The sequence below is a fragment of the Penaeus vannamei genome, chromosome 32 (assembly GCF_042767895.1).
Source record: "Penaeus vannamei isolate JL-2024 chromosome 32, ASM4276789v1, whole genome shotgun sequence".
Taxonomy (NCBI): domain Eukaryota; kingdom Metazoa; phylum Arthropoda; class Malacostraca; order Decapoda; family Penaeidae; genus Penaeus; species Penaeus vannamei.
Window position 1 is genome coordinate 19,962,232 of NC_091580.1, and position 23,976 is coordinate 19,986,207.

At 40.7% G+C, this 23,976-nt stretch overlaps 1 long non-coding RNA gene across 1 annotated transcript in view; it reads right to left on the reverse strand.

Annotated features, from left to right (window-relative positions):
* The window catches only part of LOC138867770 (uncharacterized), a 35,176-nt gene extending 12,034 nt beyond the window's left edge, over nt 1–23,142 (reverse strand). Inside the window, exons 1-2 of the long non-coding RNA XR_011399878.1 lie at nt 23,039–23,142; nt 13,210–13,392 (exon numbers count right to left, since the gene is read on the reverse strand). This is a non-coding gene — a long non-coding RNA (uncharacterized lncRNA). The remainder of the gene's footprint in view (nt 1–13,209; nt 13,393–23,038) is intronic.
* Between the last annotated feature and the right edge of the window lie 834 nt (nt 23,143–23,976).

The window sequence follows — 23,976 nt, forward strand, 5'->3', positions numbered from 1 at the left end:
GTGAGAAGGGAAAGAGAATGAGATAACGATAAACATGTATCCCCCTCCCTCCCTCCCACTCCCTCTCTCTCCTTGTGGGAGACAGCTGAACATGGAGATAGCAAAAGAAAAGAAAAGAAAAAGAAAGAAAAAATGCATCTACGGTAACGAAATCACCTCAGACCCACTTCTTCACCATCTCCTTTCCTGCCCAGCCCTGCAAAACTCACGGCCTGAGAACTATTTCCTTCCTCAAACTGCAGACCTACAACATGCAACCGCACTTGCCCAATCATTTGTCAAACTACTATTAGAAGATAACAACCAAAATCTATTTGACAACTCACCTCCCAGATAATATACTCCTAATAGTCATGCCTCCCACTGTGACGATCTCTCTATCTATTATTTCATCTTATTTATCATACGTTAGACCCTCCACCACAAGTACAATCCAACCCCACTTACGGGTAGCACACGTTGAACCCTTTCCAGTGTCAACCCGGGGAAAATTGGAAAAAAATCTCTCACTTCCTCACCTCCTTCATCATCTCTGTCCTTCTTCCGCCTTGTTTTCTTTCTTTCTTTCTTTTATTCATGAGAAACTTCTGTCAGAATGGAGGGGGGGGGGCGAATGGGGAACGTTTCCGAAACACGAAAAAATTGAATGGAATAAAGAAAAGTGAGAATGATTAAGTTAGATGTCAACGGTCATATGTTTAAAGTAATTGTGGAATACACTCTACTAATCTTCTACTAAGGAATAAAACCGCAAAAGATCAACTGGTATATCAAAATAACGCAAGAGGATAAGAACATCGTATTTTTTAAACTGACAATCCCAAAGTTACGTTAAGACTTCCTACAATTGTGAAGATTCTAGCATAAAGAAATTGTGTTAAAAACTGATTTACTTTACACAATTCATTTAAGGATACAGCCATAAAAAAAGAAATTGCAAAAAATAAGAATATAATACAAAAAATGGGAAAATAAAGCAACACCTCCACAGACAATTGCGAGAAGGGAAACACGCACACACACACACACACACACACACACACACACACACACACACACACACACACACACACACAGCGAGAGACGGCGATGTGTATATATAGATACACGTAGACATATAGACAGACAGATAGATAGATGGATAGATAAATAGATAAAGAGAGAGACTCATGATAGAATCTACACTTCAAACATAATAAGTGAATGTTCAGCCTCGTCTATACTATAGACCTATAATCATAATATCATTAACCATTCCTCCATCCATCCCTCTCTCTCTCTCTCTTTTCCCATCCATCCCCCACCTCTCCCTCTCCTCTCTCGCTGCATCTCCCTCTCTCTCGGTCCCTCCATCCCATACCACCCCCTCTCTCTTTTTCCCCTTCTCTTCCTCTCTCTCCTCTTCCTCTCCATCCCTCTCTCTCTTTCTACCTTCTTCCCTCCTCCCTTTCTCGCTCCCTCTTCCACCTATTTTTACGAGAAAGAAACGCCTGTCGCAGAAAGGGGGGGGGGGTTACCGTAACACGATTAAATGGAAAAGAATAAGGAAAGAGAATAAACAAACGGGTATAGAAAAAAAGTGAGTATGATGAAAAATGAGATGTGTTTGTTTACTTTCTATCTGTGAGTAATTAAAGAAGAAAAACAAAGAAAGATAGAGACAAAGAGAAATTTGAAAGAAAAATCCGAATGAAAGCAAGAAACTCGACCAAATCTAAACAAATAAGTGCGAGAAGGGAAAGAGAGAGAGAAAGATAGATAGAGAGAGAAAGACGACGATTTGTTCATATATAGATACACATGTAGACATATAGACAGACTGATAGATTGATGGATGAATACATAGATAGATAAAGATATGAACATATCGCCGTCTCCCCCTCTCTCTCCCTCTCCTTCTTTCGCTTTCTCTCCTTCCTCCCCCCCCCCACCTCTCCCTCTCTCTCCTGGGTGATAGCTGAACGGGTCGAAAGAGAATGCACCTTCGGTAACGAAATCACCTCAGACCCACTTCTTCACCATCTCCTTTCCTGCCCAGCCCTGCACATCTCACGGCCTGATAACTATTACCTTCCTCAAATTGCAGACCTACAACATGCAACCGCACTTGCCCGATCATTTGTTAAACTACTATTAAGGAATAACAACCAAGATCTATTTGACAAAACCCACCACCCAGATAATATACTACTAATAGTCATGCTGCGCATAGTGACGATTTCTGTATTAAAGGTTATCTTTGATTTTTCATATGTTGGACCCTCCACCGCGAGTGCAATCCAACCCCACTTACGGGTAGCACACGCTGAACCCGTTCCAGTATCAACATGGGGAAACTTGGAAAAGAAAATCACTCTTCCTCTCCCTCTCTTCCCCTCCCTACCTCTCTCCATCTTCCTCTCCCTCTCTCTCTCTCCCTCCTTTCCTCCCTCCCACTCTCTTCCTCCTTCCCTCCCTCCCGCCCCCTATCTCCTGTCCTCTCCCTCTCTCTCACCCTTCCTCCTTTTCTCCCTCGCTCTTCCTCTCTCTCTTTTCTTCGTCTCCCAACCCCACTTGAGGGTAGCACACGCTAAATACACTCCTAATAGTCATGCTGCCCACAGTGACGATTTCTGTATCTAATATTTTATTTCATCTACCATACGTTAGACCCTCCACCACGAGTACAATCCAAGCCCACTTACGGGTAGCACACGCTGAACCCGTTCCAGTGTCAACCTAGGGAAACTTGAAAAAAAAATCTCAATTCCCCACCCTCTCTCTCTCCATCTTCCTCCTTCCCTCCCTTCATCCTATCTCTCTTCCTTTCCCTCTCTCTTACCCTACCTCCTCCTCTCCCTCGCTCTTCCACTCTCTCTCTCTTTTCCTCGTCTCCCTTCTTCCCTCCTACCCCCTCTCTGTCCATCTTCCATCTTGTTTTCTTAGCTTTCTTTCCCTCTTTTTTCACGAGAAAGAAATAAAAAGGGGGGGGGGTAGGTAGGGAACGTCAACGAAACACGAAATAACTGAATAAAATCATGAATCATAATAAACAAACAGCTATATAAAATGTGAAAAGGATAAAAAATAAATCAAATTTGACGCTTGTTTACGAAAAATTTGTATTTTTATTTGTATCGAAACACGAAATGATTGAATAGAATGAGGAAATTAAATAAACAAAAGAAAATATAAGAAGTGAGAATGACGAAAATGGATATAAAGTTGGATGTGTTTTTTTACCATATATTTCTCAAAGGTCAGATGCTTAAAGAAATTATGTAATTCCCTCTTTGAAGCACAAAATCACCTACTTATGAATAAACCGCAAAAGATCAACTGGCATACCAAAATAACGCAAAAGGATAAGAACATCGTATTTTTGAAACTGACAGTCCTAAAGTTACGTTAAGACTTCCTACATTCGGGAAGATTCTAGCATAAGAAAATTGTGTTAAGAACTGATTTACGTTACACAATTTCTTTAAGGATACAAACATAAATAAAGAGAAATTGCTTAAATAAGAATATAAAACAAAATAAAGGAGACTCCAGCAAAACAATTGCGAGAAGGGAAAAACAAGAGAGAGAGAGAGAGAGATTTCGATATGTATTTATAGATACACGTAGACATATAGACAGACAGAAAGATAGATAGATAGATAAATAGATAAAGATGGAGACTCATGATAGAATTTACACATGATATATAAAGAATGATAGAATTCAGTCTCGTCTATACTATAGACCTATAATCATAATACCGTGAATCATTCCTTCATCTCTCTCTCTCTCTTTCTTCCTCTCTCTCCCTCCCTCCCTTTCTCTCTCTCTCTCCTCCCTCTCCTCTTTTGCTTCATCCTCTCTCTCGGTCCCTCCCTCCCTTATCCCCCCCATCTCTCTCTCTCTCTCTCTTTCCCCCTCCCTCCCTGTCTCTCTCTCTCTTCTCTTCCTCTCCCTCCCTGTCTCTCTTTCTCTTTCTACCTATTTCCCTCCTCCCCTTTCTCGGTCCCTCTTCCACCTTCTCTTATGGAACACCACAAATAATTGCGAGAAGGGAAAAACAGAGAGAGAGAGAGAGAGAGAGAGAGAGAGAGAGAGAGAGAGAGAGAGAGAGAGAGAGAGAGAGAGAGAGAGAGAGAGAGAGTCGGCGATATGTATATATAGATACACGTAGACATATAGGAAGACAGAAAGATGGATAGATAAATAGATAAAGAAAGAGAGTCACAACAGATTCTACACAAAACATAATGAAGGATAGAATGTTCAACCTTGTCTATACTATAGACCTATGATCATAATACCGTTAACCATTCCTCCCTCTCTCTCTCTCTCTCTCTTCCTCTCCTCTCCCTCTCTCTCTCTTTCTCTCCTCTGTCTCCTCTCTCGCATCACCTCCCTCTCTCTCGGTCCCTCCCTCCCTTATTCCCCCTCTCTCTTTCCCCCTCCCTCCCTCTCTCTCTTCTCTTCTCTTCCTCTCCCTCCCTCCCTCTCTCTCTCTTCCTCTCCTCTCCCTCTCTCTCTCTCCCTCTCTCTCTCTTCCTCTCCTCTCCCTCTCTCTCTCTTTCTCTCCTCTCTCGCATCACCTCCCTCTCTCTCGGTCCCTCCCTCCCTTACTCTCCCCTCTCTCTTTCCCCCTCCCTCCCTCCCTCTCTCTTCTCTTCTCTTCTCTTCCTCTCCCTCCCTCCCTCTCTCTCTTTCTACCTACTTCCCTCCTCCCCTTTCTTGATCCCTCTTCCACCTTCTCTTTTTACGAGAAAGAAACGTCTGTCGCAGAAAGGGGAGGGGGGGGGGGCGTTACCGTAACATGGAAAAATTGAAAAGAATAAGGAAACAGAATAAACAAACGAGTATACAAAAAGTGAGAATGATGAAAAATGGATACAATTAGATGTGTTTGTTTACGTTATATTTGAAAGATAGAGACAGAGGAATTTGAAAGAAAAATTCGAATGAAAGAGCAAGAAACTCGAGCAAAATCCTAAACAAATGAGTGTGAGAAGGGAAAGAGAGACAGTGAGAGATAGAGAGAGAGAGACGATGTTCTCATATATAGATACACATGTAGACATATAGATAGACAGATAGATGGATAGATAAATAGATAAAGAGAGAATCATAATAGGGTCTACATGTAGAACATAAGGAATGATAAAATACTCTCATTTATGCCGACCGTAGTTATTATAATAATAACTGTTATATAAATTCACCAAAGCTGCTGTTATTGTTAATAAACGAACTTAATATACTTAATGGTTAAAGAAATTTAAAAGGGAGGCCTACGTGTGACTCCACACTTGGCATGGAACGGTCTCGAACGCGGGCCTCGGGGAATCCCCAGCCGCACCGTTAACCGTTCCTCCACCCGGACGATGTCTATTTAAGTGAGGTTTAGGTAGGCTTATAAACTATGCATTTGTAACATTTTCTCTTCCTCTCGTTCTCTCTCTCTCTCTTCCTCTTCCTCTCCTTCCTTTCTTTCCTCTCACTCTCTCTTTCCCTCCCTTTCTGTCTCCCTCTTCCTCTCCCTCCTTCCCTCCCTCTCTCTTCCTTTCCTTTCTTCTTTCTTTTCCTATCTCTTCCTCTCCCTCTCCTTCCCTCTTTCTTCCTCATCTCCCTTCTTCTTTCTCTTCCTCCAACCCTCTGTCTCTTCCTCTCCCTCTACTTCCCTCCCTGCCTCCCTCTCTCTCTTCCTCCCTCCCTTTCTCTCTCTCTCTTCCTCCCTCCCTTTCTCTCTTTCTCTTCCTCCCCCTCCTCCTGCCACCCTCACTCTCTCTTCCTCATCTTTCTTCATCCCTCCTCCCTCTCTCTCCCTCTTCCTCCTGCCTCCCTCGCTCTCTCTTCCTCACCTCTCTCCTTCCCTTCCTGCCTCCCTCCCTCTCTCTCCGTCTCTCTCTATTCCTCTCCCTCTCCCTCCTTCTCTCTCATCCTCGTCTCCCTTCTTCCCTCCCTCTTCTCTTTCCCTCTTCTACTTTTTATTTTATTATTTACTAGAAAGAACATGGAAAATGAGAAATAATAAAGTAAAGTTGATATTGTTTAACTATGTAATTGTATCTAAAAAAAAAAAAGAGAAAACGGCTAGAAATAAGATAAATAAAAACCGAGAAAATTTAAAAGAAAAATCTGAGTGAAAAAAGTTACGGAACTGCGAATGATAAATAAAACAACGAGTAAAAAACCCAAGCAAAATATAAACAAACAAATGCGAGGAGAGAGAGAGAGAGAGAGAGAGAGAGAGAGATGGAGTGAGAGATATGTTCGTATATAGATACACAAGTATCCCCCTCCCTCCTTCTCTCTCTCTTCCTCTCCCTCTCCCCTTTTCTCTCTTCCTCATCTCCATTTTTCTCTACCTCTCTCTCCTTCCCTACTCTATCTCTTCCTTGTTTTCCTTTTTGCCTCCTCCCCCCTCTCTTTCGCTCTTCTATTTTATTTTATTACTATTATCATCATTATTATTATCATTATTATTTTATAGAAGGAAACGTCTATCTGAGAAGGGGGGAACGTTACCGAAATACGAAAAAGATTGAGTAGTATAATGAAATACAACAAATTAAGGAATACATGAAAGTCGGAATTAATAAAATAAAGTTATTGTTTAACGATGTACTCGTATCTAAAAAAAGAAGAAAACAGCTAGAAAAAGAGGGAGATAGCTGAACATCGAGGTAACTGAAAAAGAATGCACCTTCGGTAACGAAATCACCTCAGACCCACTTCTTCACCATCTCCTTCCCTGCCCAGCCCTGCAAAACTCACGGCCTGAGAACTATTTCCTTCCTCAAATTGCAGACCTACAACATGCAACCGCACTTGCCCGATCATTTGTTAAACTACTATTAGAAGATAACAGTGAAGATCTAATTGACAACCCACCTCTCAGATAATACACTCCTAATAGACATGCCTCCCACAGTGACGATTTCTGTATTTAATATTTTCTTTTATTATTCATAGGTTAGACCTTCCACCACGAGTACAATCCAACCGCATTTAAGGGTAGCACACGCTAAACCCATTCCAATGTCAACATTCTTTTTTTTCTCTCTCTTCCTTTCCCTCCTTCCCTCCCTTTCTCTCTTTCTTCCTCTCCCTCCCTCTCTCCCTTCATCTCCGAAATAACTGAATAAAATCATGAAATATAATGAAGAAACAGCTATATAAAATGTGAGAATGATGAAAGAATGGATAAAATTTGATGTGTTTGTTTACGATGCATTTGTATATAAATAAGAAAGAAAAACAAAGATAGAGAGACGGAGAAATTCGAAAGAAAAATCTAAATGAAAAAAAGTAATTGAAAAATAAATAAAACAATGAGGAAGAAGCTCAAGGAGATCTAAACAAACAAGTGTTATAAGGGAGAGAGAGAGAGAGAGAGAGAGAGAGAGAGAGAGAGAGAGAGAGAGAGAGAGAGAGAGAGAGAGAGAGAGAGAGAGAGAGAGAGAAAGGCGGGGACTATATAGATACTCGTGTAGACCTATAGAAAAATAGATAGATGAATAGATAAAAAAAGAAGCTCATGATAGGATCTATATATAGAACAAAAGGAATGATAAAATACTCAGCCTCCTTTATGCCAACTATAGACCTATAATTGTAACCGTTATATAAATTCACCACAGCTGTTCTTATTCTTAATAATCGAACGTAACACACTTAACACACTTAATGTTAATGTTAACAAATCCAAAAGGGAGGCCTACGTGTGACTCCACACTTGGCATGGAACGGTCTCGAACGCGGGCCTCGGGGAATCCCCAGCCGCACCGTTAACCGTTCCTCCACCCGGACGATGTCTATTCATGGACGGTTTAGGTGGGTTTATTAACTATGCGTTTATTTTATTCTCTCTTCCACTCATTCTTTCTCTCTCTCTCCTCCTCTCTCGCTTTCTCTCCTTCCTTCCTTTCCTCTCACTCTCTCACCTTCTCTTTCCCTCTTCCTCTCCCTCCCTCCCTCTCTCTCTTCCTTTCTTCTTTCTCTTCCTATCTCTTCCTCTCCCTCTCTCTTTCTTCCTCATCTCCCTTCTTCCTTCTCTTCCTCCAACCCTCCCTATCTCCCTTCCTCTCTCTCTTTCTTCCTCGTCTCCCTTTTTACCTCTCTCTCTCTCCCTCCCTCCTTCCTCCCACCCTCTCTTTCTCTTCCTTTCGATCTCCCTCTCTTCCTCTCCCTCTTTTCCTCCCTTCTCCCTATCTCTTTCTTCCTCAACTCCCTTCCTCCTTCCCTCCCTCCCTTTCTCTCTCTCCCTCTCGAAATTCATCTCTCTTCTTGCCTCCCCCCTCTCTCTCTCTCTCTCTCTCTTTTCCGCTCTCCCTCCCTCCCTCCCTCTCTCTCTCTCTTCCTTCCCCTCTCCCTGCCCCCTTTTTCTTTTCCTCTCCCACTCCCTCGGTTTCCCTTCCTCTTCTCCCTTCTTCCCTCCCTACTTCTCCCTCTCCCTTCATCCCACCCTATCTCTCTGTCTTTGTCTCTCTTCCTTTTCCTCTCCCTCGTCCTCTCTCTTCCTCATCTCCCTTCTTCTCTCTCTCCCTCCCTCCTCTCTCTCTTCCTTGTTTTCCTTCTTGCCTCCTCTTCCCTTTCTTTCCATCTTCTATCTTATTCCTTTTTTATAGAAGGAAATGTCTGTCTGAGAAGGGGGGTCGGTTGCGGAAATAAATGAGTATTATAATGAAATACAATAGATAAAGGAATGCATGGAAGTCAGAATTAATAAAATAAGGTTAAAGTTGTTTAACGACATATTCGTATATAAAAACAACAACTAGAAACAAGATAGAAACAGAGAGGAATTTAAAAGAAAAAATTGAGGAAAAAAACGTTACGAAACTGCGAATGATAACCAAATGAAATAACGAGTAATAAACCAAAAGAAGATTTAAACAAACAAATGCGAGGAGAGAGAGAGAGAGAAAGAGACGGTGATATGTTCATATAAAGATAGAGATGTATATCCACAGAGAGAAATGTATAGATAGATAAACAGAATCTATATATAAAAAAAACATAATGAATGATAGGATGTTTAACTTCGTCTATTCCGACTGTAGACCTATAAGCATAAAAATTATATACATTATATCTATTAGTTGTTAAGACTCCAGCAAAATATAAACAAACAAGTGTGAGAATGGAAAGAGACAGACAGACAGACAGAGAGAGAGAGAGAGAGAGAGAGAGAGAGAGAGAGAGAGAGAGAGAGAGAGAGAGAGAGAGAGAGAGAGAGAGAGAGAGAGCGAGAGAGAGACGGCCATATATCCGTAAATAGATAATGTAGACATAAAGACAGACAATTAGATAGATGAATAGCATTTAAACTATTATATCATCCTCTCACACTTTTTTCTTTCTCTCCCTCTCCCTACATCGCTCCTCACCTACCACCTATTTTTTATAAATTAAAAATCCTCTTTTCATTCTTCTCCCTATCCCTCCCTCCCTTTCTCTATCTTGGTCTCCCCTCAACCTCTCTCTCCTTTCTCCCTCCCTGCCTCCCTACCTCTCACTCCTTCATTACCCTTCTTCCCTTCTCCCCCTTCTCTGTCCCTCTTCCGCCTTCTCTTTTTTACGAGTAAAACGCCTGTCGTAGAACGGGAGGGGGACGGATGGGGAACGTTACCGAAACACGAAATAATTGAAAAAAATAAAGAAATTGAATAAACAAATGAAATATAACAAGTGAGAATGATTAAAATGGATACCGTTTGATATGTTTTTTTCCATATATTTGTCCACGGTCATATGTTTAAAGAAATTATGAAATACACTTTTTGAAACACAAAATCATCTACTTAGGAATAAACCGCAATAGATCAACTGGTGTATCAAAATAACGCAAGAGATAAGAACATTGTATTTTTTTTTAAACTGACAGTCCTAAAGTTACGTTAAGACTTCCTACAATAGTGAAGATTCTAGCATAAAGAAAATCGAGTTTACAATTACACAATTTTTGGGGGGATACAGCCACAATTAAAGAGAAATTGCTAGAATAAGAAACTACAAAAATGGGAAAAGTCGAGCAACACCACAAATAATTGCGAGAAGGGAAAAACAGAGAGAGAGAGAGAGAGAGAGAGAGAGAGAGAGAGAGAGAGAGAGAGAGAGAGAGAGAGAGAGAGAGAGAGAGAGAGAGAGAGAGAGAGAGAGAGAGAGAGAGAGAGAGAGAGACGGCGATATGTATATATAGATACACGTAGACATATAGGCAGACAGAAAGATGGATAGATAAATAGATAAAGAAAGTCACGACAGATTCTACACATAAAACATAATGAATGATAGAATGTTCAACCTCGTCTATACTATAGACCTATAATCATAATACCGTTAACCATTCCTCCCTCTCTCTCTCTCTCCCTCTCTTTCTTCCTCTCCTCTCCCTCTCTCTCTTTCTCTCCTCTATTTCCTCTCTCGCAACACCTCCCTCTCTCTCGGTCCCTCCCTCCCTTACTCCCCCCTCTCTCTATTTCTACCTTCTTCTCTCCTCTCCCTTCTCGGTCCCTCTTCCACCTTCTCTTTTTACGAGAAAGAAACGTCTGTCGCAGAAAGGGGAGGGGGGGGGGGCGTTACCGAAACACGGAAAAATGGAAAAGAATAAAGAAATAGAATAAACAAACGAGTATACAAAAAGTGAGAATAATTAAAAATTACGTTACATTTGTGAGTAATTAAGGAAGAAAAACAAAGAAAGATAGAGACAGAAATTTGAAAGAAAAATCCGAATTAAAGAGCAAGAAACTCAAGCAGAATCATAAACAAATGAGTGTGGGAAGGGAAAGAGAGAGAGAGAGAGAGTGAGAGATAGATAGATAGAAACAGAGACTATGTTTTCATATACAGATACACATGTAGACATATAAACAGACAGATAGATGGATAGATAAATAGATAAAGAGAGAATCATGATAGTGTTTACATGTAGAACATAAGGAATGATAAAATACTCAGTCTCATTTATGCCGACCGTAGACCTATAATGATAACTGTTATATAAATTCAGGTTTATAAACTATGCATTTGTAACATTTTCTCTTCCTTTCGTTCTCTCTCTCTCTCGCTTTCTCTCCTTCCTTCCTTTCCTCTCACTCTCTCTTTCCCTCACCTTCTCTCTCCCTCTTCCTCTCCCTCCCTCCCTCTCTCTCTTCCTTTCCTTTTTACTTTCTTTTCCTATCTCTTCCTCTCCCTCTCCTTCTCCTTCCCTCTCTCTTTCTTCCTCATCTCCCTTCTTCCTTCTCTTCATCCAACCCTCTGTCTCTTCCTCTCCCTCTACTTCCTTCCCTGCCTCCCTCTCTCTCTTCCTGCTTCCCTTTCTCTCTCTCTCTTCCTGCTTCCCTTTCTCTCTCTCTCTTCCTCCCTCCCTTTCTCTCTCTCTCTTCCTCCCCCTCCTCCTGCCTCCCTCACTCTCTCTTCCTCATCTTTCTTCATCCCTCCTTCCCTCTCTCTCCCTCTTCCTCCTGCCTCCCTCGCTCTCTCTTCCTCATCTCTCTCCTTCCCTTCCTGCCTCCCTCCCTCTCCCTTCGTCTCTCTCTATTCCTCTCCCTCTCCCTCCTTCTCTCTCATCCTCGTCTCCCTTCTTCCCTCCATCTTCCTGCCTACTTCCTTCCCTCCTTCCCTTTAATTAGTTAATATTGTTTAACTATGTAATTGTATCTAAAAACAGAAAGAAGAGAAAACGGCTAGAAATAAGAGAAATAAAAACCGAGAAATTTTAAAAGAAAAATATGAGTGAAAAAATAAAACAACGAGTAAGAAACCCAAGCAAAATGTAAACAAACAAATGCGAGGAGAGAGAGAGAGAGAGAGAGAGAGAGAGGGAGAGAGGGAGAGAGGGAGAGAGAGAGAGAGAGAGAGAGAGAGAGAGAGAGAGAGATAAAGAGAGAGTCATGTTAGGTTCTGCATATAGAACACAATGAATGATAGGATGTTCAGCCTCGTCTGTGCCGATTGTAAACCTATAACCATAAAAGATATCTAAATTATATTTATTTTTTGCTAAGAAACTCAAACAAACAAATATGAGAAGAAAGAGAGAGAGAGAGAGAGAGAGAGAGAGAGACAGAGAGAGAGAGAGAGAGAGAGAGAGAGAGAGAGAGAGAGAGAGTCCATCTTCCGCCTTCTCTCTCTCTCTCTCTCTCTCTCTCTCTCTCTCTCTCTCTCTCTCTCTCTCTCTCTCTCTTTACTAGAAAGAAACTTCTCCCACAAAATTGTGTGTGTGGGGGAGGGGGTAGGTTGGGAACGTCACCGAAACACGAAATAACTAAATAAAATAATGAAATAGAATAAACAAACAGCTATATAAAATGTGAGAATGATAAAAGACTGGATAAAATTAGATGTGTTTGTTTTAGATGTGTTTGTTTACGATATATTTGTATTTGTACAGAAACACTGTTAAGTATCATTTCTCTGTTATTGTTTGTATTACATGCTATGTTCCATATATTCCACAGGTGCTGGAGTCTTCAATAAATGTTGTTGATTCAAGGAGTGCTCTTCTAAACTAACATGGTAGCAGAGCGTGCTTTGGAAACAGTGACCTTGAACAGCGTGAGTGATAAAGACAATGACTAATGAAATAGTCATCCAAGGTGTGAACAGTGTAGAGTGAAGCGTGACTTAAACAGCGAAAAAGTGTATGAAGCGTAGTGTATAGCGTTAGCAATCATATAGCGTCATACAATCGCTGGGTGGATGAAATCAAAGCATGGCAAGCGTTAACAAATTTAGAGGCAAAAAAGCGAGGTATAGCAATAGCATTATCTTTACCAGAAGGACAGAACTCTGTCAGAGATAATCTTTTCATTAAATTGACAGTTGATATTCTCAATGCAGACGATGGCGTGGACAAACTCATTTTGCTTTATGGCCAAAATCAAGTTTGGTGGTGGAAGTGTTCTCGAATCTAAGTGGATTGTGAAGTTCCCTTGTGTTATTGCTGGCACAGAGTGTGAAATACAGTCAGATGTTGTGACCAGTGATAGAACTCTGTTACTCAGCAAAGATTCAATGAAGAAAGCAAAAGTGAAGCCTGATCTGGAGAATGACTGTGCATCCATTTTTGGAAAAGAAGTTCAGCTCCAAAGTACATCATCTGGACACAATTGCGTACCAATTAATCAGATAAATGTGAGTGTTGAAGACACAAAGTCTGCATTAGTACCCTCAAAGCCAACAGAAACTACTGCTATCATACGGAAAGTACATAAACAATTTGCTTACCCATCAGCAAAGCGTTTGAAATCCCTCTTAAAGGATGCAGGGGGTTATTCAGAAGAACACATGGTGTGTGTTGATAGAGTGACTGAGAACTGTGAGTTGTGTAAACAGTACAAGAAGACTCCAGCACGACCAGCTGTCTCCCTTCCTCTGGCAACAGATTTCAATGAAGTTGTAGCGACTGACCTGAAAGAATGGAAATCCAATGTATAATTTTTACATCTAGTTTATGTAGCCACAAGACACAAGGAGTCCCCAGAGGTAATTACAGACAAGATCATGACTTTATGGATAGGCAGTGGTATGGGACCACCAAAAACGTTCCTAGCAGACAATGGTGGTGAGTTTGCCAATGAGATTTTTCGTGATATGTGTGAGAACAGAATATGTGAACGAACGGAATATGTGAAAGAAACCATGCTGTTGTTGACGACTGTGTAGAGAAGATACTTGAAGATCAACCAAATTTGAACCTGGAAGTTGCCTTGGCATGGGCTGTCAACGCAAAGAATTGTTTGGCAATGGTGTATGGTTGGAGTTCATATCAGCTGATGTTTGTTGCCAATCCAAATTTGCCTTCTGTTCTCACAGACAAGCCACTATCCCTTGAGAACACAACCATTAATCAGAACTTTGCCAACCATCTCAATGCACTTCGGTAACGAAATCACCTCAGACCCACTGTCTTCACCATCTCCTTTTTCCTCGTCTCCCTTCCTTCCACCCTCCTCTCCCTGCCCCCCTTTTTCTTTTCCTCTCCCTCTCCCTTCCTCCCTCTCTCTTTCTACTCTTCCTTCTTCCCTCCCAACCTCTCCCTCCCTCCCTTCCTCCCACCCCTTCTCTCCCTCTTCCTCTCCTTTCTCTCCCTCCCTCCTCTGTCTCTTCCTTGTTTTCTTTCTTGCCTCCTCCCCCTCTTCTATAATGAAATACAATGAGTAGTATAATGAAATGCAATAAATAAAGGAACACATGAAAGTCAGAAAGAATAATATAAGGTTAATCTCTTTTTAATGATGAATTCGTATCTTAAAAAAGAAGAAAACAGCTAGAAAAACAAAGCAATATCAAAGAACAATCTGAATGAAACAAACAAATGAAACGAGTAAGAAAACCCAGCAAAATTGAAACAAATGCATGGAGAGAGAGAGAGAGAGAGAGAGAGAGAGAGAGAGAGAGAGAGAGAGAGAGAGAGAGAGAGAGAGAGAGAGAGAGAGAGAGAGAGAGAGAGAGAGAGAGAGCGCCCAGCCCTGCAAAACTCACGGCCTGAGAACTATTTCCTTCCTCAAATTGCAGACCTACAACATGCAACCGCACTTGCCCGATCATTTGTCAAACTACTATTAGAAGATAACAGTGAAGATCTATTTGACAACCCACCTCTCAGATAATACACCCCTAATAGACATGCCTCCCACAGTGACGATTTCTGTATTTAATATTTTCTTTTATTATTCATAGGTTAGACCTTCCACCACGAGTACAATCCAACCCCACTTACGGGCAGAACACGCTAAACCAGTTCCAGTAACAAGACCGGGAAACTTGAAAAAAAATCTTTCTTCCTCTCCCTCCCTCTCTCCCTCTTCTCCCCCTCTTTCTTTTCCTCGTCTCCCTTCGTCTCTCCTTCCCCCTCTCAGTCCTTATTCCTCCTTGTTTTCTGTCTTTCTTTCTCTTTTCACAAGAAACATGTCACAGAATGGGGGGGGGGTCGGTTGGGGAACGTTTCCGAAACACGAAATAATTTAATGGAATAAGGAAATTGAATAAACAAAAGAGAATATAAAAAGTGAGAATTATTAAAATGGGTAAAGTTATGTCTTTATTACCATATATTTGTCAACGGTCATATGTTTTAAAAAATTGTGTAATACACTCTTTGAAGCACAAAATCCTCTACTAAGGAATATAACCGGAAAAGATCAACTCGCATACCAAAATAACGCATGTGGATAAGAACATTGTACTTTTTAAACTGACAGTCCTAAAGTTACGTTAAGACTTCCTACAGTCATGGAGATTCTAGCATAAAGAAAATTGTGTTAAAAACTGATTTGTGTCATATACGTTCTTTAAGGATACAGCCATAAATAAAGAGAAATTGCTAAAACAAGAATCTAAAACAAAAAATGGGAAACTCAAGCAAAACCTTCATAAACAATTGCGAGAAGGGAAAACAGAGAGAGACGGAGATATGTATATATAGATACACGTAGACATATAGACAGACAGAAAGATAGATAGATGGAGAGATAGATAAATAGATAAAGAGAGAGACTCATAGAATCTACACTTCAAACATAATGAGTGAATGTTCAGCCTCGTCTATACTATAGACCTATAATCATAATACCATTAACCATTCCTCCATCCATCCCTCTCTCTCTCTCTCTCTCTTCCCATCCATCCCCTCCCCCCACCTCTCTCTCTCCTCCCTCTCCTCTCTCGCTGCATCTCCCTCTCTCTCGGTCCCTCCATCCCATACCACCCCCCTCTCTCTTTTTCCCCTTCCCTCCCTTTCTCTCCTCTTCCTCTCCATCCCTCTCTCTCTTTCTACCTACTTCCCTCCTCCCCCTTCTCGCTCCCTCTTCCACCTATTTTTACGAGAAAGAAACGCCTGTCGCAGAAGGGGGGGGGGGCGTTACCGTAACACGATTAAATGGAAAAGAATAAGGAAAGAGAATAAACAAACGGGTATAGAAAAAGTGAGTATGATGAAAAATGAGATATGTTTGTTTACTTTCTATCTGTGAGTAATTAAAGAAGAAAAACAAAGAAAGATAGAGACAAAGAGAAATTTGAAAGAAAAATCCGAATGAAAGAGCAAGAAACTCTAAACAAATAAGTGCGAGAAGGGAAAGAGAAAGAGAAAGAGAAAGAGAGAGAGAGAGAGAGAGAGAGAGAGAGAGAGAGAGAGAGAGAGAGAGAGAGAGAGAGAGAGAGAGAGAGAGAGAAAGACGACGATTTGTTCATATACAGATGGACATGTAGACATATAGACAGACAGATAGATTGATGGATGAATTCATAGACAGATAAAGATATGAACATATCGCCGTCTCTCTCTCTCTCCCTCTCCTTCTCCCGCTTTCTCTCCTTCCTTCCCTTCCTCCCCCCCCCACCTCTCCCTCTCTCTCCTGGGTGATAGCTGAACGGGTCGAAAGAGAATGCACCTTCGGTAACGAAATCACCTCAGAACCATTTCTTCACCATCTCCTTTCCTGCCAGCCCTGCACATCTCACGGCCTGATAACTATTACCTTCCTCAAATTGCAGACCTACAACATTTGTCAAACTACTATTAGAAGATAACAACCAAGATCTATTTGACAACCCACCACCCAGATGATATACTACTAATAGTCATGTCTCCCTCTCTCCATCTCCCTCTCTCTCTCTCTATTTCTCTCCCCTCTTTCCTCTTTCCCTTCCTCTTCCTCTCTCTCTCTTTCTTTTTTTTACGAGAAAGTAACTTTTGTCACAGAATGGAGGGATAGGTTGGGAACGTCACCGAAACACGAAATAACTGAATTAAATCATGAATTATAATAAACAAACAGCTATATAAAATGTGAAAATCATAAAAGCATCAAATTTGATGTTTATTTACGAAATATTTGTATTTCTATTTGTACCGAAACACGAAATAATTGAATTGAATGAGGAAATTAAATAAACAAAAGAAAATATAAGTGAGAATGACGAAAATGGATAAAGTTGGATGTGTTTTTTACCATATATTTGTCAACGGTCATATGTTTAAAGAAATTATGGAATACACTTTTTGAAACACAAAATCATCTACTTAGGAATAAACCGCAATAGATCAACTGGTGTATCAAAATAACGCAAGAGGATAAGAACATTGTATTTTTTTAAACTGACAGTCCTAAAGTTACGTTAAGACTTCCTACAATAGTGAAGATTCTAGCATAAAGAAAATTGAGTTTACAATTACACAATTTCTTTAGGGATACAGCCACAAATAAAGAGAAATTGCTAGAATAAGAAACTACAAAAATGGGAAAACTCGAGCAACACCACAAATAATTGCGAGAAGGGAAAAACAGAGAGAGAGAGAGAGAGAGAGAGAGAGAGAGAGAGAGAGAGAGAGAGAGAGAGAGAGAGAGAGAGAGAGAGAGAGAGAGAGAGACGGCGATATGTATATATAGATACACGTAGACATATAGGCAGACAGAAAGATGGATAGATAAATAGATAAAGAAAGTCACGACAGATTCTACACATAAAACATAATGAATCATAGAATGTTCAGCCTATACTATAGACCTATAATCATAATACCGTTAACCATTCCTCCCTCCCTCTCTCTCTCTCTTCCTCTCCTCTCCCTCTCTCTCTCTCTTCCTCTCCTCTCCCTCTCTCTCTTTCTCTCCTGTCTCCTCTCTCGCATCACCTCCCTCTCTCTCAGTCCCTCGCTCCCTTACTCCCCCCTCTCTCTTTCTCCCTCCCTCCCTCTCTCTCTCTCTTTCTCTTCCTCTCCCTCCCTCCCTCCCCCTCTCTCTATTTCTTCCTATTTCCCTCCTCTCCCTTCTCGGTCCCTCTTCCACCTTCTCTTTTTACGAGAAAGAAACGCTTGTCGCAGAAAGGGGAGGAGGGGGGGGGGCGTTACCGAAACACGGAAAAATGGAAAAGAATAAGGAAATAGAATAAACAAACGAGTATACAAAAAGTGAGAATGATTAAAAATTACGTTACATTTGTGAGTAATTAAGGAAGAAAAACAAAGAAAGATAGAGACAGAGAAATTTGAAAGAAAAATCCGAATGAAAGAGCAAGAAACTCGAGCAAAATCCTAAACAAATAAGTGTGAGAAGGGAAAGAGAGAGTGAGAGATAGATAGAGAGAGAGAAACGATGTTTTCGTATATAGATACACATGTAGACATATAGACAGACAGATAGATGTTTAGATAAATAGATAAAGAGAGAATCATGATAGGGTTTACATGTAGAACATAAGGAATGATAAAATACTCAGTCTCATTTATGCCGACTGTAGACATGATAACTATTATATAAATTCACCTGTTATTGTTAATAAACTAACTTAATATACTTAATATACTTAACGAATCTAAAAGGGAGGCCTACGTGTGACTCCACACTTGGCATGGAACGGTCTCGAACGCGGGCCTCGGGGAATCCCCAGCCGCACCGTTAACCGTTCCTCCACCCGGACGATGTCTATTTATGTGAGGTTTAAGTAGGCTTATAAACTATGCATTTTTAAAAATTATCTCTTCCACTCATTCTCTCTCTCTCTCTCTCTTCCTCTCCCTTCTCCCTATCTCTTTCTTCCTCAACTCCCTTCTCCCCTCCCTTCCTCCCTTTCTCTCTCTCTTCCTTCCCCTCTCCCTGCCCCCCTTTTTCTTTTCCTCTCCCTCCCTCGGTTTCCCTTCCTCTTCTTCCTTCTCCCTACTTCTCCCTCTCCCTTCATCCCACCCTATCTCTGTCTTTGTCTCTCTTCCTTTTCCTCTCCCTACTCCTCTCTCTTCCTCATCTCCCTTCTTCTCTCTCTCCCTCCCTCCTCTCTCTCTTCCTTGTTTTCCTTCTTGCCTCCTCTTCCCTCTCTTTCCCTCTTCTATCTTATTCCTTTTTTATAGAAGGAAATGTCTGTCTGAGAAGGGGGGTCGGTTGCGGAAATAAATGAGTATCATAATGAAATACAATAGATAAAGGAATGCATGGAAGTCAGAATTAATAAAATAAGGTTAAAGTTGTTTAACGACATATTCGTACCTAAAAAAACTAGAAACAAGATAGAAACAGAGAGGAATTTAAAAGAAAAAGTTGAGGAAAAAAACGTTACGAAACTGCGAATGATAAACAAATAAAATAACGAGTAATAAACCAAAAGAAGATTTAAACAAACAAATGCGAGGAGAGAGAGAGAGAGAGAGAGAGAGAGAGAGAAAGAGACGGTGATATATTCATATAAAGATGGATATGTATATCCACAGAGAGAAATGTATAGATAGATAAACAGAATCTATACATGAAAAAAAAACATAATGAATGATAGGATGTTGAACCTCGTCTCTTCCGACCTATAGGCATAAAAATTATATAAATTATATCAATTAGTTGTTAAGACACTCCAGCAAAATATAAACAAACAAGTGTGAGAATGGAAAGAGACAAACAGACAGAGAGAGAGAGAGAGAGAGAGCGATATGTTCGCATATAGATATACATGTATCCCCCTCCCTCCCTCTCCCTCTCTCTCCTTGTGGAAAATAGTTGAACATGGAGATAACTGAAAGAGAATGCACCTTCGGTAACGAAATCACCTCAGACCCACTTCTTCACCATCTCCTTCCCTGCCCAGCCCTGCAAAACTCACGGCCTGAGAACTATTGCCTTCCTCAAATTGCAGACCTACAACATGCAACCGCACTTGCCCGATCATTTGTTAAACTACTATTAGAAGATAACAGTGAAGATCTAATTGACAACCCACCTCTCAGATAATATACCTCTAATAGTCATGCAGCCCACAGTGACGATTTCTGTATCTAATATTTTATTTTATTTATCATAGATTAGACCCTCCACCACGAGTGCAATCCAACCCCACTTACGGGCAGAACACGCTAAACCAGTTCCAGTAACAAGACCGGGAAACTTGAAAAAAAATCTTTCTTCCTCTCCCTCCCTCTCTCCCTCTTCTCCCCCTCTTTCTTTTCCTCGTCTCCCTTCGTCTCTCCTTCCCCCTCTCAGTCCTTATTCCTCCTTGTTTTCTGTCTTTCTTTCTCTTTTCACAAGAAACATGTCACAGAATGGGGGGGGGGGGTCGGTTGGGGAACGTTTCCGAAACACGAAATAATTTAATGGAATAAGGAAATTGAATAAACAAAAGAGAATATAAAAAGTGAGAATTATTAAAATGGGTAAAGTTATGTCTTTATTACCATATATTTGTCAACGGTCATATGTTTAAAAAAATTGTGGAATACACTCTTTGAAGCACAAAATCCTCTACTAAGGAATATAACCGGAAAAGATCAACTCGCATACCAAAATAACGCCTGTGGATAAGAACATTGTACTTTTTAAACTGACAGTCCTAAAGTTACGTTAAGACTTCCTACAATCATGGAGATTCTAGCATAAAGAAAATTGTGTTAAAAACTGATTTGTGTCATATACGTTCTTTAAGGATACAGCCATAAATAAAGAGAAATTGCTAAAACAAGAATCTAAAACAAAAAATGGGAAACTCAAGCAAAACCTTCATAAACAATTGCGAGAAGGGAAAACAGAGAGAGACGGAGATATGTATATATAGATACACGTACACATATAGACAGACAGAGATAGATAAATAGATAAAGAGAGAGACTCATGATAGAATCTACCCTTCAAACATAATGACTGAATGTTCAGCCTTGTCTATACTATAGACCTATAATCATAATACCATTAAACATTCCTCCATCCATCCATCTCTCTCTCTCTCTCTCTCTCTCTCTTCCCATTCCCCCCCCCCCACCTCTCCCTCTCTCCCTCTCTCTCGGTCCCTCCATCCCATACCACCCCCCTCTCTCTTTTTCCCCTTCTCTCCCTCTCTCTCCTCTTCCTCTCCATCCCTCCCCTCTCTCTATTTCTACCTACTTCCCTCCTCCCCTTCTCGCTCCCTCTTCCACCTATTTTTACGAGAAAGAAACGCCTGTCGCAGAAAGGGGGGGGGGGGCGTTACCGTAACACGATTAAATGGAAAAGAATAAGGAAAGAGAATAAACAAACGGGTATAGAAAAAGTGAGTATGATGAAAAATGAGATGTGTTTGTTTACTTTCTATCTGTGAGTAATTAAAGAAGAAAAACAAAGAAAGATAGAGACAAAGAGAAATTTGAAAGAAAATCCGAATGAGCAAGAGCAAGAAACTCGACCAAATCTAAACAAATAAGTGCGAGAAGGGAGAAAGAAAGAGAAAGAGAGAGAGAGAGAGAGAGAGAGAGAGAGAGAGAGAGAGAGAGAGAGAGAGAGAGAGAGAGAGAGAGAGAGAAAGAGAAAGAGAAAGAGAAAGAGAAAGAGAGAGAGAGAGAGAGAGAGAGAGAGACGACGATTTGTTCATATATAGATACACATGTAGACATATAGACAGACAGATAGATTGATGGATGAATACATATATAGATTAAGATATGAACATATCGCCGTCTCTCTCTCTCTCTCTCCCTCTCCTTCTCCCGCTTTCTCTCCTTCCTTCCCTTCCTCCCCCCCCTCTCCCTCTCTCTCCTGGGTGATAGCTGAACGGGTCGAAAGAGAATGCACCTTCGGTAACGAAATCACCTCAGAACCACTTCTTCACCATCTCCTTTCCTGCCCAGCCCTGCAAAACTCACGGCCTGATAACTATTACCTTCCTCAAATTGCAGACCTACAACATGCAACCGCACTTGCCCTATCATTTGTCAAAGTACTCTTAGAAGATAACAACCAAGATCTATTTGACAACCCACCACCCAGATAATATACTACTAATAGTCATGCTGCGCATAGTGACGATTTCTGTATTAAAGGTTATCTTTGATTTTTCATATGTTGGACCCTCCACCTCCCACCCACTCTCTCTCTTCCTCTCCCTTTCTCTTTCTTTCTACTCTTCCTTCTTCCCTCCCAACCTCTCCCTCCCTCCCTCCCTCTCTCTTCCTTCCTCCCCCTCTCTTTCTTTCTACTCTTCCTTCTTCCCTCTCAACCTCTCCCTCCCTCCATCTCTCTCTCCCTTTCTCCCACCCCTTCTCTCTCTTCCTCTCCTCTCTCTCCCTCCCTCCTCTGTCTCTTCCTTGTTTTCGTTCTTGCCTCCTCCCTCTATCTTCCCTCTTCTATACTGAAATATAATGAGTAGTATAATGAAATACAATAAATAAATGAATGCATGAAAATTAGAAATAATAAAATGAGGTTAATATTCTTTAATGATATATTCGTATTTAAAAAAGAAGAAAAAAAGCTATAAAAACAGCTATATAAAAGAAAAACAAAAACAAAAAAACGTTAAGAAACTACGAATAGTAAAGAAAGGAAACAACGAATAAGCAAACCAAGTAAAATTTAAACAAACAAATGCGAGGAGAGATAGATAGAGAGAGAGAGCGATATGTTCATATAACGACAGAGATATATAAGCAGAGAAAGAATCATGATAGGATCTACATAAAATAAACATAATGAATGATAGGATGTTCAACCTCGTCTTTGCCGATTATCTATAACAATATAACAATAAGAAATATAAACTAATATATATAAAGAAATATAAACTATGTTAATTTGTTGTTAAGAAACTCAAGAAAAATCTAAACAAACAAGTGTGAGAAGGGAAAGAGAATGAGATAACGATAAACATGTATCCCCCTCCCTCCCTCCCACTCCCTCTCTCTCCTTGTGGGAGACAGCTGAACATGGAGATAGCAAAAAAAAGTGCATCTACGGTAACGAAATCACCTCAGACCCACTTCTTCACCATCTCCTTCCCTGCCCAGCCCTGCAAAACTCACGGCCTGATAACTATTTCCTTCCTCAAACTGTAGACCTACAACATGCAACCGCACTTACCAAATCATTTGTCAAACTACTCTTAGAAGATAACAACCAAAATCTATTTGACAACTCACCTCCCAGATAATATACTCCTAATAGTCATGCCTCCCACTGTGACGATCTCTCTATCTATTATTTCATCTTATTTATCATACGTTAGACCCTCCACCACAAGTACAATCCAACCCCACTTACGGGTAGCACACGTTGAACCCTTTCCAGTGTCAACCTGGGGAAACTTGGAAAAAAATCTCTCACTTCCTCACCTCCTTCATCATCTCTGTCCTTCTTCCGCCTTGTTTTCTTTCTTTTATTCATGAGAAACTTCTGTCAGAATGGAGGGGGGGGGGGGCGAATGGGGAACGTTTCCGAAACACGAAAAAATTGAATGGAATAAAGAAAAGTGAGAATGATTAAGTTAGATGTCAACGGTCATATGTTTAAAGTAATTGTGGAATACACTCTACTAATCTTCTACTAAGGAATAAAACCGCAAAAGATCAACTGGTATATCAAAATAACGCAAGAGGATAAGAACATCGTATTTTTTAAACTGACAATCCTAAAGTTACGTTAAGACTTCCTACAATTGTGAAGATTCTAGCATAAAGAAAATTGTGTTAAAAACTGATTTACTTTACACAATTTATTTAAGGATACAGCCATAAAAAAAGAAATGGCAAAAATAAGAATATAATACAAAAAATGGGAAACTAAAGCAACACCTCCACAAACAATTGCGAGAAGGGAAACACACACACACACACACACACACACACACACACACACACACACACACACACACACACACACACACACACACACACACACACACACACACACACACACACACACAGCGAGAGGGAGACGGCGATATGTATATATAGATACACGTAGACATATAGACAGACAGAAAGATAGATAGATGGATAGATAAATAGATAAAGAGAGAGACTCATGATAGAATCTACACTTCAAACATAATAAGTGAATGTTCAGCCTCGTCTATACTATAGACCTATAATCATAATACCATTAACCATTCCTCCATCCATCTCTCTCTCTCTCTCCTCCCTCTCCTCTCTCGCTGCATCTCCCTCTCTCTCGGTCCCTCCATCCCATACCACCCCCTCTCTCTTTTTCCCCTTCCCTCCCTCTCTCTCCTCTTCCTCTCCATCCCTCTCTCTCTTTCTACCTACTTCCC